Here is a 21,856-nt window from a genome sequence, read left to right as displayed (position 1 = left end):
GCAAACATTTAAGGGGGTTAATGTGTCTCAGCCGAGTGACGGAGAACAGCGGAAGGCAGAGATCTTTCGTGAGCGTTTTTTCATCTCCTTGGCCGATAACATCCAGAGCAGGCTCGATGACAACGTCATTTTTTCTGCGGCGGCTGCGCTGAACCCCTCAAATTGGCCCTCCGATGAAGATGAACGGTTGCTTTATGGGGATGACAAACTTCTGACCATTCATAAAAGCCTTGCTATAGCAGACACAAATATGCCCACACTCCTCAAAGAATTTCATGAACTGAAATGCAATGGTGTCACTGGGGAGACTTTGAAAAAAGTGCTCATCGCTGTCTCCACGCTCCCTGTGTCAACGGCTGAGTGCGAGCGTGGCTTTAGTGCGATGAACCACATCCTCACGGAAGAACGAAACAGAATGCACGTCTCCACTTTGAATGGCCTACTGTTCATTGGTGTCAATGGTCCAGAGGTGGCATCCTTTCCTGCGCACACATTTGCAGAATTGTGGATAAAAGAGGGCCGAAATGCTGCAGACAATGCCCCGACAGGAAAACCGAAAAAGCCACCACAAATTCGTCACCAGAGCCGACTGTTTACCTAGTCTAGTTTTCCAGACCTGTCCCTGAATTGTTGACAGCACGTTTTGCTATTTTAGTGAATTATTTAGTGAACAGGTGTATATATATATAGCCTACCTTTTGCATTTTTTTCTCCCTATGCAAGTTAAAAGTCCAATGTTCTTGTCTATGAATAAAAAATAAAAAACATCCCCCCCTCTGTTTTTTTGTCAAATCGCACCCTGGGTATACTGTACATAGGCTACAGTGAGAAAACACAGGGAAGGAGTGTGCAATATGTCCCATAAATAATATCTGGATGATTTTAGGCATTATCGTGATACACTACATATAACTCGATATTTTGAATAACAAGTTCCTTACCCATCACTCTTGTAGATGGCTCTAGTTGTCCCTGCAACTTGTCTTCATCACATTATTCTTGTTTGTATTCATTAGTTTTATCTTTGTTTTTCTTGTTAGCAAAATTGTTACCATGTGTTTTGATCAAGGGGCAACCTCCGGGGCTGAGAAGTGAAACACATACGAAAGTGCCAAAAACAGTTCATCGAATGGCCGCGTGGCCTGGCTCCAAGACAGAGCAATTTACATAGACCCCCCATGTTAAAATGCCAATTTTTACAGCAGAAATAAACATGTTTACAGCGTGGTACAAACATTGCTTTTGGTCTCTATAGGTAATTTCCCTATTCATGACAACTGTGAGGAGGGTGAATTTCTGTATAACTCTCCCGTTTTAATTATATTAAGGCTTAAAGTTATGCATAATTAAGGGCGTGGTCGCTTTGATTGACAGGTTAGAGCCGTCAGTGGGCGCTAGCCGCTAGTTGTCTGCTCTGCTAGCTCCGCTAACAGTCACTGCACTTGACCTGTTGGACATGTTGGACATGTTGGTGGTGTTGGTACCTTTTGAATGAAAAAACCAGGCATAATATGGCTTGCTGTGCGATTGACTGTACTAACAGACCGTCCAAGAAGTCTGGTCTCCAACTTTTTTGGTAAGTGAACTTTTATTATTATTTTATTTATTTTTTAGCACCGTTAGCACTAATTATCAGTGTCTGCTCCATGGAATGTAAAGTATCGTGCACTCACTTGTTAGGTTAGGTCGTTAGCTAGCTAATTAGCCGTGGGTTAGCCTTCGAGCTAGATGGGCGTGTGTCAGTAGCCACGCCCGCTTCAGCTCAAACCCTATGTCCATATTTGGATTAGCCGGGAGCGGGCGGGAGGTAGACTGAGAAGAAATCGACGGTGGGAGTCGTATGGCAAGCCCTTTTAACATTTAATAGATAGACTGGATATGTGTTGCAGATATCTGTAATTCAGTTTTGCCTAGTCAAAATTAACATTTCAGATATCTGCAACTACATTCTTCCTATCCATAATTGTCATTTCAGATATCCACAAAGACATTCCTCCTAGGAGAAATGACGTCACGTTTGCCATTCATGTGTATGGGGTTTCTCATTACAGCTATCTACAACTCCGTTGCAGATGTCCAAAATGCGAATTACAGATATCTGCAACTGAATTGTAGACATCTTTAATTCCAGTTTGCAATATCTACAATTCTGACTAGTGATAATTCCATTTCAAGATATCTTTAATTCACCTTAATTCAAGATATCTACATGTTCATTTTCAGATATCTTAAATTAAGTTTTAACGAGGCGAAATGACGTTGAAGATATCTGTAACTGGGGTTTTGTCTAGGCGAAATGACGTTGTAGATATCTTGAATGACAGTTCCAACTATCCAAAATGTAATTACGACTAGTCAGAAAGACGTTGTTGACATTTACAATGTTAATTCCCGATAGTCAAATGTAGCTATTACATGTTAAAAGGGCTTGCCATAGGAGTCGCTCACTTTGAGCTTCATTACGGCTCTTCACAAACCTGGGTGACGTCACGGATACCACGTCCATTATTTATACAGTTTATGATTTTGATGTAGCGATGCATAAAGTAAATACCATATCTCGCCCACCACTACATGAAAGGGCCTTTTTAATCTTTCCTGGTTTGGACAAAGCTGTTAATAATAAGATTATAATAACTAATCTGGTGACACATCAGATAATCTTGCAGAAGCAAGTTTTATTGATAAAGGATCTACGTTTTTATTTTGTAGGGCTAAATCGCCCGGTTTCCGGAGTCATTGGGGCTGACTGTCTAACTTGCCGCTCATCACGGAGCACAGGCTTGCGCCACTTGATGCCCCCACATTCTCACTCACGCTCGCTCGCACGCACACGCACGCACGCACACTCACGTGCACACTAAAACATTCCTCCGGTGACTCTGTGTAGTGGTCGCCTCTCCTCAGAAACGGACGTGCTTTTGGATGTATGAGCCGGTCCCCGCGTGCAGCGATGGTGTGAAGAGGTGCCACATCAAGGTAAGGGCGCTTTAAACCTGTATGTAGATTCAGGCTCGAGCGCGTCGCAATTCAACAGCTTATCGATACGCCTGTTGACGAAATGACTCACACCGGGAATGAAATGTCAATTGATAACGGTGTGTTTTGCAGCCTTCATTAACGGCAGCATGCTTCCCATTAACGGTGCGCTCAGCTGCATTGGCGTTAAAGGAAGCATCAACTGCATTCTTTATGCGTGCCATTCTCGCGCGTGGGGATGTTCACGCTGCGTTTTTACATCTCTGGCAATTAAATGTGGCCGTACTGATTTTCAGATTGAAACGTCACGTAATGCCCTATACAAATATATCGGAAAAAATAGACTATTCTCTGAACATCTTTAAAGATAAGCTAGTACACAACGCTAGATATTTTCAATAAAGTTTCTGAATTGATTGACACTGTCACAGCTCAATACCACACAGTAGGCGAACGTTTTTTTAAAGATAATATAATGTTGACAAAAAGCATTTTAAACCAACGTGCATTGATCATTGAAGGCGACATTAGGAATATTGAATATCGCAACATACTGGGTTTGCGTAAGTGGCTTTAAGTAAATGGTCAAATGTAAAGTGACATTCGCTCCATGTCATAACGACACCCCGACAGGGGGTCCCCGACACATGCTGCAATACCTCCTTGATTCTGTCAGGGTGAAGGCTGGCATGCAGCACAGCTGGATGAAGGGTTGTTATGGAGGAAAATACATTGATCACACATGGTTGCTTTTAGAATGATAAGCCTAGCCTGAGCTGTCATGTGTAAGGCTGATGTGATGTCAGGAGTGCTGTGTGTTGCAGTCATTTCTTAGTGAGGATGTGCTCTCTATCTTCCGCCTCAGTGAGAAGTTGTGAGCTCAGAGGAGTGAGCATCAGTTGTCGCCTGTGGCTGAGGATGAGAGGACAAGCAGATCCCAGCATGCTTCTAATTCAAGAAGACCAACTGGTAATGATAAGAGTGTGGGCAGAGTGTCGGCTCAGAGAGGATTCATGTTGGATTATTCCCACTCAACGAGAAAAGGTGAATCAGTACCAGAACATCACCCTCTTCTAGGGTTTCTTAAAGGACGGGGCTCCTGTATAATTCAGGGTTTTTGCATTCAACATTTTACTATTTTCCGAATCAGAATTCCTTTATTCGTGCTACAAATGGGAAATTTACATTGTTACAGCAATAAAGATAGAGACGAATAAAAATAACCCACTGTTAGTTAAAGGCATACAGATACAATTAAATAACAGAGAAGTACACATAAAAGGAAAATAAGTAAGTAAGCTGTATTCATAAAAAAAAACAATTGTGACATTGTAAAATACTGTGTGGTAGCGGGGTTATTACAGCGGTAGATACAAACATGTTTAAACTATATATTCACATAACATACAGATTATTGTTGGAATGGAAAACCTAAGAATTAGCAGCCGGTAGCTATAATGATTTTATAGAACATATTGCACATAAGTGTTGTTGCACAAGTGTTGTCATAGTCTTTGTTTGTTTTGTTTTTACACATCGGTGTCATATTGTTATGCATTAATACATTTCTATAAAAAGTGATTATAAAATTGAACATGAAAAGGATCAATTACATTTTGTGTGGTGCTAAATTTGATAAAATGTTATCATAGGATAGAAAAGAAACAAGGACACACTTTTTAAATAAAAGGCCAGTTAGTCGATTGATCTCAACTATTTTGGTAATTGTGGTTATTGAAAATATAATATATGCTTTTGTGTTTTGGTAGGTTCAACCTTAAGACATTGGGAAGTCTAGCTTGCTATAATAGGCTTTTAAAAAAAAAAGAATGTCAGCAGGAGAAAATCCAGCTCTCTGATAAGAAAGTTAAAAGCTTGTATTTCACTGTTACATTTCAAAGCCTTCAAGAATTCCAAAACTGTTGCTGCGTTCAGACTGACTTTAGCCCTGCATGAATACAAGCTCTCCTCTCATTCAACTGAGTCTACGGAACAGCAGGTTGGCAACACAAAAAGCTCCAGCAAAACAGTAAAGCATCTCTACAGGGTTATGATCTAAGGTCAGTCAGAAGCAGCGATGTAATGTTTTCAAGACAACCTGAGATTAGCATACAGCGTTGTGTCATATAATTCTCAAGCTTATGGTCTATTACAGACTACAGTGGCGTCAGGTGCAAATGCGCTAGAATTTCCGAAGAAATTTCCATTTGGAGAAAGGCACTGCAGTTTAAAAAACGATGAAACTATAAAAACACTAATGTGCCAAAACACATGCATATAAAAAGCATCCTCACCAACTTGACAACACATACGCAGCATTTAGAAAACATTCACCAACTGGAAGAATCATGCACATCGTTTATTAAAACACTGCAAGAAGCTCAGAACACAACAGAAACCAGGGGACACTAAAGTGACGCATACAGCTGGGACTGGAGCGCTTGTTGATGTTCAGGGATTATACAGTTGGCCAACTGTCTCTGTTGTTGGACACATACCAGAAATGTATGTTTTATTTGCTTATTTTAACAATGTGATTGCATGATTACTTCAAATTGTTTTGCAAATCTGCTCGTAGATAGCTAATGTAGCTAACCTAGTCATTTCAAATATATTGCCAAAACACTTTCAATTATGAAACAGTCTAGCTGTGCCAACAGTGATAGTTGACCAACTTTATCTGTATTTAATTATCAAACCTTCCAGCACTGTTCCCAGCTGTGTGCATCACAGGTGCATTTATACCTGTCTGCCATGTTTCATTAATAAGAGAAAATAAGCAGATATTTGGAAGTAACACAACAATTACTTTAACTAGTAATTCATTATTTTGGTAATTTGAAAATTCACTAAATAATTTTTCATACAAATCATTGAAAACCAGTACACCTACAGTATACAGTTACTTACCCAAAACAGTTTGTTATCATGGGGATTATCACCCTTGAAACTGAGAAACTATAAAAAATGTTTTTGATTTGAAAACTAATCGGTGCAACAAAAACCTGTAAAAAAAATGCTGCTTCAATGCCAATTTTCAGGTCTTCAGTTAGGGATTTGTTTTTAGTGCCAATTGTTTTCTGCAGCAACATTTAACTTCACTGTGCTAGCTCCATACCATTTATAGTTTATACATTTTGGGTTTAAAAATAACTCTGGGCAAACTAAACTATCGAGCAATTGTTTGGTTCTGTCACTCTAGCATTTATGTTCTGAGAAACTGTTGCTTAGCTTATGAAATCGACCCACATAGCAGCCCGACTGGTTGTGTATGTATGCCCATAGGGTTGGCAAGTGTTAAAATAAAGTAAGGCACTGCGTTGGTGTGGAGGTGTTGCTTCAGGCATGGTTGGAACACCATTGAAAAAATCAGTTAGAGTAACAGAACGGTTTAAGACACCAAAATAACTGCAACCTGGATTGTTACACTTGTAAAGCTGTGGTATTATACCTAGTTAGATAGTATAGATAGAATCGGAGGATGAAACCCTCTATTTGTCACATACATGCACACAGCAGAGCACACACAGTGAAATCGGTCCTCTGCATTTAACCCATCCTAGTACTAGGAGCAGTGGGCAGCTATTGTGCAGCGCCCGGGGAGCAATGGGGAGGGGGGGATTGGAGGTGTCGGGTGCCTTGCTCAAGGGCACCACAGCAGGGCCTAGGAGGTGCACTGGGACCTCTCCAAGTAGCAGTCCACTTTCCATATTTCAAGTTTGTTTGGGGATTGAACCGGCGACCCTACGATTCCCAGTCCAAGCCCCTACTGACTGAGCCACTGCTGGAAACTTTTGTCTTTCGTTGTGATGTATACAAATATAAAAACAACATTCATGTTACAAAGTAATCAACCAGGAATCTGTATCTGAATGATTTTTAACTGCAGTGTTTTGCTGGTTGGCGTTGCATTGTGTTGCTCCAAAAGTGATATTGTACATTCTTTGGTAAAACTTTGAAATTAATTTCATCTTTGTTGTGTAACTTTTTTAAAAATATAACTTTTATTTAACTCTAAAAATAAATCATTTATTCAAATGTCTTCAAAGTTTGCTTTAATATTTGAATTTAGTGCCAGAAACTAACACCTCTTATCAATTTAGCTTAACGTGGCTGAACATGCTAACTACATAGCCTGGTAACTAGCTAGGCATTGTTGTGATCTTGGTTAATCACTCAGTACCAACGTGAAGAGACATTGTTACCGGCTTTAGCTTACTCTGAATTCTACTACTGAACTGAAAACAGTAGCAACTTCATTTACTTTAGCAGTATTGTAAATGTTTTATAGAGGTTTGACAAAGAAAAAACACATTTTAAACATAAACAAGATAGAGAGACTTTCTCTGTGAATGCACAGCCATGGAGGCTAGCTAACCGTTCTTACACATACTCTTCACGTTAAGTAGCAGTAAGCTTAGTTTAGCATTGTAAAAGCTACATACGGTTAGTTCGTGACCTGTGTATATATAACAGCAACCTCCACTAGATTGATTCAGAATAACATAGACATTGTTGTTGCTGTAGCTAACATGAGCTAACTGGCTTCACAAACTGTTTTAGTCCTGGGCTTCACTTTGTTTAAGTGGTGGGGGCACCTTTTTCAGTTCAAAATAAAACTGTATTGCATGTATTTGTTAGCAACACCTGTAGTCACAGGATTTACGGTCAGGCTACAGACTATTGTTGTAGAAACCAAAAGCCAATAATCTACATTTTTTAGAAGATTTTCTTTATTTCAACATGTAAACTACACATTTTGGTACTCCGAAAAGATACTAAAGCAATACAACATTTACGTCATGTAAACAAGCCAAACAGCATTGCTGCAAGCAGGTTTTTGGGTCATTTTAGAGTACAGCAAGAAGGAATTAGTTTTAGTTTAAATTAGTTTTTATTTTTTTTAATGCAGTGCCTACGTTTCCCTTAACCCTGCCTCCTAGCTGCTACGTCACTTCCATTTTGGCTCAGCTAAATAAATGTAGGAGTTTAAGAACTAATGATTTGAATAAAGATTATTTTAAGGTCTGTCCTGGGTAGTTCTTGGGTTAAATCCTGCAGTAAAGATGTCATGGATCTTATACCATACCTGGAATACTGTTTTCCACCCTTGGATATTATCACTCTATGCTCAAGTATATCACCTTCCAACCTTTCAACAGTTTCTCACAACCCATGACTGCTCACAGAAAGTGGTATCCATCAAGAGTTTCTAGAATTACTGCTAGTCTTGTTGTGTTTCTTAAGTGTTACCTGCTTACTTCGGAAGCTGACCTCTGGGTTTACCACCACCAGAATTATTTATATGCTTTTAAAAAACCTTGCATGAATGACAACACTCAGAGGAAATAGATGTGCTGATGAATCTGGGATGCTTTTGTCTGCTTTCTCGAGTGCAGTTTGCGAGAACAGTTCGTCCTTGACCTTCTTCAAACTTTAATACATTAGTTTGTTGATGAGTCACTCGTGGTGTCCGGGTGAATCCCTGTTGGTACGTTCACAGCTCTTGGTTTTGATGTGCTGCCTAGACAACACATGTCGTGTGAACACAATGAGTCGCTCAACACTTAAAATATGACATTACAAGTTCTGTTTGAGTGGCCTGTCACTCCTCCACTCTTTCTTCCATTCCATGTGTGATGTTTACTGATTTTTTAGGGATGATAGTTTCCTTCAACCTCCCTCATTTGGCTTTTTTATTTATTTAACTTCCCAGAAAGCCTTTTCGCAATTCCCATCTCCTTCAGAAAACTGGGGATGGAAAAACATCTCAATGGACAATAACTTTTGCATGGTTGCTGTTCTTCATGGAATAGGTAGAAAATCGTGGAGCTTTTTTCCAGTAAGAGTACAAGAGTTACAAGCTGGCGCCCACAAAAGAAGAGAGCATTTATACGAAAGTCGGCAAAGAGCAATAATTTACAAAACTTATGACAATGAAAATAGCTTACCCAGGTGTTAATGTTACCTTCTTTTACCACTGCATAATTTCCTTTTCACCACTTCCACTCCGCAGCTGGAGAACTGGAAACAGATATGAAAAAAGTCAAATGTCTACGTAAAAAGACTTGAATTTTCAAATGTGTATTATCTCCTTACTGAGAGTGAACAGTCCGACTGAAAGGGTTGAGCTCTAGGTGATAGTCAAATGGTAATTAATGAGTCAGACTATTTGGAATAAGCAGAATTTAGACATTTTGTAAAACCCTCTGAAGGATTGCAATGTCCTGATTTACATGGGGGCATCCCAGGTTGCCTTCATTGTGTAAGATACTGTAGATTGGTCAATGAGCAAAGAATGACAGTTAAACACTGAATCAAACTGAAAGATAGAGAGAACAACTTTATAAGTAAATGAGATGATTTATATTTCAAATGTGTACTTATTGGTGGTAATGTTCATTTGTGAAGTTGTGTCCATTAGGTACATGTAGGACAAAGTGTTGTGCTGCTGCCATACTCAGTTATATTATCCCACTGCTCAGGCCATAGAGACTTGGCTTGCCATCTGGGGGGTCGCTGATACAGGTCCCCGAAGATGTGTCTCTTTGCATCCTAGGTTCTGCTGAGGTGTCCTTGGAGCAAGGGAGCAGACACCCACACTGCTCCCCGGGCACTGTATAGTAGTTTTCTGGTTGGGTTTGTATTGTGATGCTCATATTGTACATTGTTTAATAAGACCTTGAAAATATTTCATCTTTGTTTTATAAAAAAGATTTCATAGAACTTAATGATTTTATTTATTCAAATGTCTTTAAAAGTTTGTTTTGTATTTGCATTTCATGCCACTCTTGATTTGAAAATGCTACTTTTTAGCAAATTAGCTAGCAAAAACCTCAGAAAAGTAGTTCTAAATCAGCCTTTTAACTGCTGCAGTAAATATAGATGGTACAGAGACTCAAAAACTAACATCTCTCTTTTATTTAGCTTAACGTGGCTGATCATGCTACCTACATAGCCCGCTAACTAGCTAGGCATTGTTGCGAACTTGGTAAATCACTGACCTACAATGCAAAGAGACATTGTTACCGGCTTTAGCTTACTCTGAATCAAAGGTGCCATAGAATGGAAAACTGTATTTCCCTTGGCATAGTTGAATAAGGAGAGTTTGTTACATTGAACTGACATACTGTGAACCTCAAACACCATTATTTCCTCCTTCACGTGCAAATCATGAATATGCAAATCACAGCAGTAAAACGGGCAAATTACAACAATCCCTGTGTGTGACGTAACACACGGTAGTCCAGCCCCAACATTTGCATACACCAGCTGCTGGAAACACGTAACGCTAACACTTACCACTCCGTACCGTTGCTCTCCAATCTCCGACCAACTGGCTGTTCTTCAAATTAATCGGTTTCCTCCTCCGATAAAGGCTCAAACATGTAAGGTTGGATGCCAATAGCCTCCATGGTTCATCTCTCAGTGAACTTCACTTACTTCTGTGGGCTCTGAGGCAGCCATGGATTGCTCCTTGTAAACCAGCCAATCAGAGCAGAGCTCGTCATCATTATTTAAATGAGCCCCCAAATAACGCCATTCAGCTTGTTGCATTCTAGGACCAAATCATAGGGTTGTAAATGGGTCTGTAAAACTGCATCTGGACATTTTTTGGATCAACATAAGTTATATAGCTTCTTTGTAGACATCAGAGAACAATTTCAAATACCAGATAGATGCTTTCTGTGGCAGCTTTAACAGAAATTCTAATTAAATTGAATGTCTTGAATCCAAACACAATTCTAAACAGATAGAAAGACTTTCTCTGTGAATGCTCACCCATGGAAGCTAGCTAACAGTTCTTACAGACTTATCTTGTTAATTAGCAATAGGCTAAGGTTTGGCCTTGTAAAACTAAGTCTTACAAGCTACAAAAGGTTAGTTAGTGACCTGTTTTCTACACTAAAAGCAGAGTCAGAATAAAGCATGTGTGACCATTTAAGCTTGATTCAATTTGAATTCTCTCTTTTCTTTTTCAGATATCTTTCTGAAGTATGCTAGTCATACTACAGAATACTAGCAAAAATAATTTCTTAAAAGAAGACTGCGAAATTCTAAATGACCCCTTCTCTACCTTTGAATTTAAACGTAACCCTCAGTGCAGTATTGGTCCTTTAGTGGTGTGTGCAGAGCTGTTGCGTGGGGGTTACACGTGACAGAACTCAAGAGGAACATACAGTTGTCAAAGAAGACGTTGTGACTTGTCAAGTGTCTCTTTGGTAGAATGGAGGCATTATTAATATTAGTTCCAGCTGTGCGTTACTTGAGATGGAACCTCTTAATCTCCATCATGACAAAGGTTTAAAGAATCTGAATAATTCCAGAACGACAAAGAAGAGAGTACTGATGCTGCAAGGTTTTCCACCATCTGCTATAATCTTGGATATTCAGGCCCACACATCCAGCTCCCCTTTTCCTGTCATGCGTTTTTAAATGCCTTCCTGCCCTGCAGACCCGTTTGTCCTGTTTTGCATCCACGCAATCTCAGAACAAACAATTCCCCCTCACTTCGACTCTGCAACAAACTTAGGAAATTAGTTGACTATCTCATGGCAACAATTTTAGTCTGAAACCAAGTTCTGCAGGGATTTCATTAGTCCGATGTAAGGAGATCCACAATTCACCTATCGTCAAAAGAGAATATTACATGACCTATATCCTCCTTAACTTCCACTCTCTCCCTCATCAGGTCCCTAAGCAGGCGAGTTCACGAGAGCAGAGTTTAACAACGTTACAATCCTCATTCAGAGTGGTCTTCCAGCGCCCAATGTACCGTTTGATATCTGAACGATAGTTTCACTTCCTAAAATATAATATAGGTCAATCTTAAGAAAGCTTAACACTGCTCGGAATACCAAACCATCTGATCTTCTCACCATTTTTTGGAGATAATACCCAGTTATGCCATGGTTCTCATTACTTCCTTCCCCATATAGCTCTAAAATCTGTGAGATAAGGCAGGTTATTTTCCCAATTGGATAATAGAATGAGAAGTGTGCAAAGGTCCGAGTTCGACTGCAAAAACTCTAATGAAATGTTTAATGCCAACAGATTTCACACAACAGTATTAGGTTAGTTGAAAGCAATACTATTTAGTTGAATATATTTGTTATTCAAACTTCACGTTATTGCCTTCAACTGACCTAATACTGTTATGTGAAATCTGTTTACATACACTTAAAAAAAATTAAACATTGACAACAGGTTCCACATAATTGTATTAGGTTAGTTGAAAGCAATAATATTCAGTTTAAATAACATAATACATTTAATTAAAGTCAACGATTCAGTTTTTTCAGTGTAGTGCTACATGCTTGTGTTTTTTCCTGCAGTCACCATCCCATTCCTAGTCGAGGCGCATGGTTGCCAGCTGTGGATTTGGGTCTCTTTCTTCATCACAGCTTACTCTGCTACCTTTTTTCTGTTCATCTGTAATCATGTCCGCAGCCTCGTGCTGTCCCGGGATGCAAGGTATTCATTTGGCTGGTCTCCCAAATGAGCTCCTTCAATTTCCTGTTTTTTTTACCTATTCCATCACCAGCAGCAGAATAATCTCCTTGCTGTAAAAGCTGTTTACCGGCACCGGGTTGACAGCTACGCAATAAACGTTTCTAGCCTATTTTTAGGCTGTAGGTTTAGGTTTTTAGCCTCGACTTAAAAGAACTCCGGGTTGGTGAAGACCTTAGGTTTTCTGGAAGTTTGTTCCAATTGTGCGGTGCATAAAAACTGAAAGCAGCTTCAGCGTGTTTGGTTCTGAGCTGGGGTACAACTTGTAAGCCCGCCCCCGATGATCATAGAGCTCTGGGTGGCTCGTAACAGAGCAGCATGTTGGACATATATTGGGGTCCCAAACCACTCAATGCTTTATAAGTTAGCAATAACATTTTAAAATCAATTCTGTGAGCTACTGGTAGCCAGTGCAGCGATCTTAGAACTGGGGTGATGTGTTCTACTCTTCTTGTTTTGTACATTGAGATAAGCCCGCATTTAGTTTGATTGATGCTAATAAAGACAAATGATACCGCAGTCAAACTTGCACGAGTAAAGCGATGTAAATCTTCTCTTTGCATCCGGTGTGAGCACACTGTAAGAGTGATATTTGGAACAACAGCTCCATGTGTTTGGAGGTGAAGGTTAACTCCTGAATTGGTCCTCTTTAAGAGTACTCCTCAATCCCTCTGTGTGGTCTATAATAATTACAGTAATTTGACCGGGCTGTGATGTTGGGAGAGCCTCAGGCCTCCTTGTTCTGATGTCACTTTGCATTGCTCGTGCACAGTGCATATCAGAACTGCAGTCCATGCAGAGGAACTGTATTGACTGGGTGATACCACCACACTGTATGTAACCAACGGTAACCACCTTTCAGGTCTTCTGTGGCTTTTTTAGAATGTACACATGAAACACATGAAGAAAAGTGACTCTGACTGGTATTGACGCGATAATGCATACCCTGAAATATACATCGTGCCAACTAACCGTATCCAAAACCTCTCACATTGCACTAAAGAAACTCCCTCTGCTCCCCCTTCTGTTTCTCCTCCCTGTTCTCCCGCTTCTGTTTCTCCTCCCTCTGCTCCCCTGTGCTGCCATGTCTTATCTTTAGTGAGAGTATTTTGGTGTACTCTTATAAATTATACATAACCTCTAGATGTTTGGTCCAGCAGAAGCCTCCTTGCATTTTATATTCCCATCATATTGAAGGCTGACTCTGATGCCCTCTCTGCCAACGCCTCCCTCTGTTGCCCTCCACCCCCACCCCCTTTCCTAAGGAGGACACTGAAAAAACTGAAAGGTTGGCTTTAATGATATGTGTTATGTCAATAATGTACACATAATTGTATTAGGGCAGTTGAAAGCAATAATATCAAGTTGAATATATCTTTTTTTTCAACTTCATATTATTGCTTTCAACTAACCTAATACAATGATATGTACTTTGTTGGCATAATACATTTGATTAAGCTCTGGAGCCTCACATATACAATTGACTTTGATTCATAATGTTGGGGGTTGGACTTTTATATGTTTCTCATTATAGCCAATACAAAAATGCTGTCATTTTGACAAAAATGACATGATGCAGGTAGATCAAGATATACATTTGGAAATAGTGTTGTTAGTAATGCTTCAGTTCTGATACTGTCAAGTGATCGTGTATGATAGGGAGAAAGTCCTGCTGGGTTTTAGGGAGACAGCTTGAGAAGGTTCTGAGCCCTCATTGTTGTCTGTAAGATATTTATGAGTTTGGTTGCGCGCATGCGTGAGTGCCAATGTGTATAGCTGCAGTTTATCTTGCTACTGACCAGCAGTAAACAAAACTTGAGAAATGTATTGTTACTGTTTAACCTGAACGGTGCACTGAAAAACTGAAACGTTGACTCTGATTAAATGTGTTATGTCAACAGATTGCACATAACTGTATTATGTTAGTTGGATGAAATAATATTCATTTGAACCTATCTGATCTTAATATTATTGCTTTCAACTAACCTAATACAGTTAGATGCAATCTGTTGTCATAATACATTTCATTTCCGTTTCAGTTTTTTCAGGGTGTATAAGAGGCTCAAATTGCACATGTAAATATGCTGTTTTAACAACAGTAGCAGTAGTGTGAAATATCTTGATGAAATCTCTTTTTTTATGGTAAATAACAAGTCATTTAAAATGAATTATTTGCAAAACCACAAAAGTGCAATTTATTTTGTCATGTCTATTAAAAGGATAGAACTTGGCTCGACTTCTCCATACTTCGAAGAAACAGTATGAGGTAAGACTGGTGTAGATGTCTCTGTATTGTTAATGAGCATCATTGACGGAAGATAAACTGTAGATGTTGCTGCTAACCCAAAGAGTGTGGTCTCTCTAGATCTGTATTTGGCATGAAAATCCAGAGTAAGTTTGTAGAAAGTATGTTTGTGTAAAGCTCAAATATTGAATCATAGATTTGTTTTAAGTGTTGCTCTAAAGAACAATTCCCTGTCATTGCTACGTATTGACTCATCATTTTGATTTTAACTGAACCTTTTTGTTAAATACAGTTTTTTTCTAACAGCCTTTCAAATATAGAAAAAGATAATAAACTATATTTGTAGCACTTTCAAACAGTTTGAAAGTGCTTTGTATAAAAAAACACAACAAATAGAAACGCAAAAAATAAAATCAACTCAAAACCTTTTATAACACAGACAGTCACAAACTGAAATATATTACATTACATGTAATTTGGCTGACGCTTTTATCCAAAGCGACTTACAATAAATGCAATACACATAGAGAATCAAACTCTGAACAACAAAGAAAGTGTAGATATATTCAGTTCTTACAATGCTAAGCAAGTCCCACCATTGTAAGCACTGGTGAATTTGTTTCAAGGCCTAAGCTAACTCTATAAAGTGTTTTTTTACAATTGCCAAGATGCAATCGAAACAGATGCATTTTCAGTTTACGACAGAAGATAGTTCAAACAGTTAAATAAAAACACATAAAAGCAAATTTAAAAGCAGAAAATAATGTTTTTAAAAAATTGAAATGAGCGTTTGCAGTCCTGATCGTTCCAAAGTCCAGGAACCCTGACAGCAAGTGCTCAAAATTCAGACCGTTAGTAAATCAAACTGTGATTCGCTGCTAGTTATTGGACAGGTAACAATTATCCTGTTTCCAATGACAGTGATGTGAGGAGCAGTACATTCTCTCTAACTCATTCTAGAGCCTTCAGAGAAACACAGAGGCTCTTGTGATGACTCTTTTGTACTTCCTATGAAGTGCTCTCTAGGTTTGGAATCACTGCTCTATAACACTTGGATGACTGCATTTGCCGAATCTCCTAATGCATTTTCTAAAAGGTGTGTGTGTGTGTGTGTGTGTGTGTGTGTGTGTGTGTGTGTGTGTGTGTGTGTGTGTGTGTGTGTGTGTGTGTGTGCGCATTTGTGTTCATGCTTGTGTGTGGGTCAACAATAAGCTAATCCTGCTTTGAACCGTATTATTGGGAAAGTGCCTCGTATGGAAAGTGGGGCAGAGCGATCGTGGGGATAGCCCAGCCAGACGGCATCACTTTGATGGATGGTAGTGCCCTCTGTGTGTGTGTGTGTGTGCGTGCGTGCGTGCGTGCATGCGTGTGTGTGTGTGTGTGTGCGTGCGTGTGTGTGTAAGAGAGAGAGATAGGGGAAAGTAGTTCCCCATTTGTCAGCTGGTGCTTGTGTTGCCCACTGACCTTGGGAAATAGGGAAGTATCCCGTCTGATGAGCAGCCTGTCACAGTGACTCAGTGACTTGTGCGACAAGAACAATCTAAACATATTCTTTAGTACAGACCTGTAAACTGAATTTTATTTAAACACTAAAGCTGGTTGAAGTCAACAGGAAGTGAGTTGAAGTATTCCTGAGAGGGAATGTGCGTGCATGGGATGAGGGATATTTCTAAAGTGAGGGTGATGCTGATGTATCGTGCTGTTTGTGTTTAAATGAGCTCCACTGCAAATGAGAGGAGAGACCCGCAGGGAGGAGACAGGAGATGGAGAGAGACTCATGATTTTCCTCTGGGATACATTCACTCAGGTGTGTGTGTGTGTGTGTGTGTGTGTGTGTGTGTGTGTGTGTGTGTGTGTGTGTGTGTGTGTGTGTGTGTGTGTGTGTGTGTGTCCACATTGCATCTTTTCTGGCAGAAACACACTGGAAATAGCCATCTCTCTTTATTTAACCCCAACAAATATATTGTGCTACTATATACAGCTCTGAATAAAAATTAAGAGACCACTGCAGCATTATCAGTTTCTCCGGTTTTATTATTTATAGGTATGTCTTTGAGGTACATGATTTTTTTTGTATTGTATTCTATAAACTACTGACAACATTTCTCTGTGTTGGAATTCAACAGACACTGGAATGGCTGCCATACATGTAGAGATTGAGATTTAAGAAAAATGTGGAGTGGTCTCTTCGTTTTTTCCGGAGCTGTATATGTTTGACATTGCTGTTTCACATTTATAGCCAGACAGAAGATGCTTCCTTTTACCGGCAGCGTCTTCCAGGGCCCACTGTTCTGGCAGATCTATGTAAATAGATTGGTTTTAGGTCTTTGTATGATGTTTCTGTCTGAATTACACAGCTGAAAAACAAGCTTTTTTTCCTCAAATTTCAACACTTGCGCTTCTCTGAAAGGTTGAAATATTTTTAATTTCAAACACTAGAAATCAGCCAAAAACAAGAGTAGAGTGCTCTATGAGTCTCTCCTCTTTGGAAACCATCGGAAAAAATGCTCGTGTCCAGACAAGAGCGCTATTTCAACTCAGGTCTTCAAATAAATGAATGGACAGTTTGAAGAAGAAGCTACATTCACTCCTTAGGTCATCATTTACTGTTTCCCCGGTGGTGACAAGCAAAACTTGTCCAAGCGTACATTTTGTAGGCTGTATTGATTCTGTTTTGTTGTCCGGAAGTTACTTTGTGTCAAATATAATCCGAGTGAGCAGGACAGTGGTTGGGTTCAGTCTGAGGCTGTGGCTTTTTATCTCAAGCAGACCTGGCACATTCCCTTCTCAGACAAGTCAGGAAATAAAATAAAATGAGTGTTTTTTGCCAGCACAACTTAGTTTGTTTGAAAATAGTTTTCCGCTAAAGTATGTAACATTCATTTGGCTTGCCTTGGTTGTTCTAGTCTCTGGTGTTACACAGTGTTCAGGCATACACCATCATTTAGACAAACTGCACATGGTCCTCTCCTCGGGAGCAGGCAGAGAGCTGACAGAGTTGAACGGTATTGCCTTCTCAGCGAACCTCATACTAACACTTCACAGAGGAGAGGTTGGGTTGGCAGTGAGCTCGGGAACATTCGGAACAACATCACAGCTTCTCACAACAAATTGCCACGGACACTACAGAAACATTGATTGAAGAGCAGACTTTTCGTCAGTAGGCAGAGCGCAGTTACCTGCACTGTAAACCCACATTTTTTTTACCAGAACTTAAAGGTCCCCTATTATACTGTTCTTCAAACAATATATTCCAGGTCTCAGATATATACAGAACATGTCTCTGATTGGCTGAAACACCAAACAGATCATTGTAGCATTCCATAAACCCCTCTGTTTCAGCCCTGTTCCAAAAGTGCTGATTCTATGTATGTAGCTTGAAATGCTAATGAGCTGCTGCTGGCCACGCCCCTCTGAGGAGTGATTGGTTAAAAAACACAATGGTGCTCTAGGAGGAGATTCAGGTGAAAAGGTGGGCGGAGGTTACCTTGGTTGGTTATTGGCTAATGGTTGGACAACCTCAAAAACATAGTGACATCACAAAGTGGCCACAATCTGATCAGCTGATTTTCAGACAGGTTTTATAGAGATGGATCCGGATAAAAACAGAGGGGGTCTTTGTTCCTGAAACTTTCATAGTCTCTGAACACAGAGGGAGCACATGTTTATGTAGAAAAGACAGGAAAAAGTGGATTTTGCGTAACAGTGACCTTTAAAAGTTTTGAGACGATGAACTTAAAAGTAAAATATTTTTAGAGCTTAAATATTTGTACTACATACTATAATAAAGTGTTTATTAACTTAACTTAAATGTTTTCAGTTATTCAGACTTACTTTTACAGTAAACTCTCCCTTTAATTTTAAGTTCACATAGCGTAAAAATACACAACACTCTTTCAAGTTGCATAAACTCAGTGTTTATTAGTTTCCTATGTCATTTATTTATTTCACTTATTCAAACACACTTGTAGAGTTCTGTATTTTAAATCAGAATTGGTTTTATTACCAAGTAACTTTACACATATGAGGAACTTGCTTTGGTATAAATGATGCCTACAAAGACACAGAAAGAAGAATACATAGCAAAACCAACAAAATAGTACTATTATAAAAGCTATTGGAAAATATATATTTTATATAGCCCCCTCACATCCAATCCTTCTAGACTGTTCTACACAGACTGCTTCTATCACCTCATCCTGAACCTTATCACCACTGAGACTGGATTTTCTCACTTTCTGATCAAGAGGTGAATCATTCATTGAACTCTGAGAAAAATCAGCTCCTATTGTTTCTCTCAATACAGTACATTGGCTTTGGTTGCCAAGGTTGCACAGAGAGGCTAGCGGGTCACACAGACAGTTCATTTAGAAACAACCTTAAGTTGAACACAGGATACGACCCATTGTACTTTAACATTGTGAACCTGACTAGATGATTACAGACGTTCAGGTTCAAACAGATTAAACTTCATAATGAAGACTCCTCCATCCGGTACTGCCGGGTCGCAGTGGCAGCAGGCTATGGAATCCATATGCTCCGTCATGTCTGCTGTTCTGTCGCTGGGGAAATATATTGTCTGCAAACATCAGTGCACTCTTTAATGAAGTGGACATTTATCTTGTTCACAGATCTGCTGTGGTTGGAAAGTATGAAACATTGCTACGGTCTTTTTGGGGGTTTGCTGCTTTCTCCTAACAGCTGCAGCAACAGCAAGGTACCCTGCATTATACTAATATTAATCAATGTTATTGTTGCAGTATGATGTCCCATTCAAATTCCCATTGCAGTAACTTAAAACTGTGACATGGTGGTAACTGTGAGGCTGTTATTACTTTTATAAATAACAGCGGTGGACCCGTGGAAAGAAGAATTAGGCGTCTGGCAATCAAAGAGAGAAATGCTATGACTGCCTGAGTTTTACCTTTAAGGTAGCCGGTTTCAGGGGTGATGCCAAATAAAGCACATACAGGATGGGTGTGATGTCTTTTAAAAAAATCTTGGAATATGCAATAAATATGTTGCCCCTAAAATGAGCTGAGCTTGGGACAGGACCAGAACATGTGAATGTGATCTGCTGGTTGACTGGTACAGCGAGGGCATGAAGGGTCTAGATCAGGGAACAGCTTCGCCAGCCTTGCTTTGCTAAGGTGCACTCTCAGAACAATTTTGAGTTGTATCAATCTGTGCCTAGCACATGGGGAAGAGGTATGTATTAACTCAAGCACTTTCTGCCATTGATCGTCTGCCATTTCTTCACCAACGTCATTCTCCCAACTACTTCTGACATTTTGCACAGATAAAGCAACAGTATTGTTTATACTATTATAGAGAAGAAAGATAGGATCAATTGTGTTCATTGCGATGTCAAGGAAAGAAGAGATATTTTTCTTAACAAAATGTCTAATCTGGAGATATCTGTAGAAGGGAGAATGTGGTAAATTAAATAATTGTGATAGTTGTGTAAACCTTTCAAATTTCCAATCTAGATACAGAGTACAAATGGATGTAATGCCTTTTGTGTCCCATACCCCAAAAGTAGAGTCAGAGAGGGAGGGAAGGAGGTTGTAATTATTCTTGAGTGGAGAGTGTACCAACCAAGATGTTAGTGGGTCTGTAACATATAAGAGAATGTCATCAGCATATAAGGATATTTTGTGTGTAAAGCCTCCTTGCATCATACCCAGGAAGTCCTCAAATTGTCTTAGAGCTATGGCTAGAGGTTCGACAGCAATGGCGAACAGTAGAGGGGATAAACAGCAGCCTTGGTGTGTGCCCCTGCCAAGAGGGAAATATTCAGATTGTTTACCTTTAGTGATTACAGCGACTAGCATTTGAGAGTAGAGGACTTTAATCCATGAAATGAAGGAATCCTCAGATCCACTTTTTTAAAAGTAAAAAATAGATATTGCCATTCAATTCGATCAAACACTTTTTCAGCTTCCAGAGATATCACCATTTTGGGGGAACAACATGAAGATGAATAGACAATATTGAAAAGCCTCCGAAGATTAGCGCTTGAGTGTCTGTTTGAAATGAAGCCAGTTTGGTCTGGCAAAATTATATGTGGGGTAATCTTCTTCAGGCACGAATTTTATCCAAGTTCCCTTTTGGATAAAATGTTGTAATTCACATTAAGTAGGGAGATTGGTCTATAGGCGGCACATTGAAGTGGGTCTTTGCCCCTTTTTTGGCAAGAGAGTAATTGCAGCTTGTTGAGAGAGATTTTCACATTCAGAGCTGTATACACTTGTCATGATCCTTGTTTCGTGTCTGTCATGTCCTTGTGTTGTGTTTTATTTTGAAATGTTTTCCCCTCTTGTTTCATGTTAAGCTTCACTTCCTGTCTGCGTTTCCCTCCTGTGCCTGACTGTGTCATTGTGTTTACCTGTTGCCCCTGTGTTTCTCCTCCCTCTTCCAGCTGTCTCTTGTCTTGTGATTACCCATGTGTATTTAGTCCCTGTTTCCCTTTTGTCTGTTGTTCAGTCGTCGTCATTTCTTCCCTGATCTTGTCCAAGATACCTGCCTGTTCCTGTCGCCCTTCATGTCTGAAGCTAAGTGGTTTTCGTGTTCTGTGTTCCCCTTGATTCATGTTTTCATCAACAGCTTTTGAATAAAGCTCGCTTTTTGTTTGGACCCTTACCTGCTTCCCTTTGATTTAATGCACTTGGGTCCTGTTTCCCCAACCCTGACAAAACTGCTGTAATACTCTTTGAAGGTATCATTGATGTCCCTGTGGTCAGTGACCATTTCTCCTGTTTCACTATAGATCTTAGGGATAAGACCAGTGGATGGAGCTTGACCAGTCTGTTGGGCTCACAACTTCCCAGCCTTATCACCTGAGTCATAAAGAGCAAATCGAGACTTAGTAAGTAGATGTGTAGCTCTGTCTGTGGTAAGGAAGTTGTATTCTGTCTGTAAACGCAGCCTTTCTTTAAAAAGTGTTGGACAAGGGGAGGACGAGCAGAGCTTGTGAATCTCCAGAATAGAGCGTGAGATGTCAGTGAGTTTTGTGTCCCTTACTTTTTTTGCCCTGGAAGAGTATTCAATTATCTGCAGACGGAGGTAGGCCTTAAGCGTCTCCCATAAAGTTGAATAAGAGATTTCTGCGGAGGTGTTAGT

The 21,856-nt window shown here is 39.7% G+C and overlaps 1 protein-coding gene across 1 annotated transcript in view; it reads left to right on the top strand.

Annotated features, from left to right (window-relative positions):
• Positions 1-2,781: 2,781 nt before the first annotated feature.
• Positions 2,782-21,856, top strand: part of LOC134865453 (disks large-associated protein 1-like) — a 138,582-nt gene continuing 119,507 nt past the window's right edge. Inside the window, exon 1 of the mRNA XM_063884976.1 lies at positions 2,782-2,979. The gene's annotated coding sequence lies outside the window, so the exon portion shown is untranslated. The remainder of the gene's footprint in view (positions 2,980-21,856) is intronic.

The sequence above is a fragment of the Eleginops maclovinus genome, chromosome 6, assembly GCF_036324505.1.
Source record: "Eleginops maclovinus isolate JMC-PN-2008 ecotype Puerto Natales chromosome 6, JC_Emac_rtc_rv5, whole genome shotgun sequence".
Lineage (NCBI taxonomy): Eukaryota > Metazoa > Chordata > Actinopteri > Perciformes > Eleginopidae > Eleginops > Eleginops maclovinus.
The sequence above is the reverse complement of the archived record's forward strand: the minus strand, read 5'-3'. Positions and strand labels throughout refer to the sequence as shown.